We start from the raw sequence: 330 nt of genomic DNA, 5'->3' as shown, positions 1-330 counted from the left end.
CCGTGGGTGGGTGACGTGGGGACATGGCCACGGTATGGGATCATGGCCATGGCTGGGTGGCGTGGGGACATGGCCATGGTATGGGATCACAGCCGTGGCTGGGTGACGTGGGGACGAGGCCGTGGTACGGGATGCAGCAGGGTGGCACGGCCGTGGCCAGGGGGACACCCACGGGGTCATGGGCCCAGCAAGGTGACGAGGCCATGGCGTGGGGACACAGGCGCACGGCACCGGGATGACGGCCTCGCCAGGGTAGCTCGGGGACGAGCACCACAACGGGGGGCGCAGCGGTGGCACATGGTCACAGGAGGCGCGGCAGGGGACACGGCC

Source organism: Egretta garzetta, unplaced genomic scaffold, assembly GCF_000687185.1.
Source record: "Egretta garzetta isolate BGI_Z169 unplaced genomic scaffold, ASM68718v1 scaffold21, whole genome shotgun sequence".
Lineage (NCBI taxonomy): Eukaryota > Metazoa > Chordata > Aves > Pelecaniformes > Ardeidae > Egretta > Egretta garzetta.
This window is presented reverse-complemented; position numbering follows the sequence as displayed.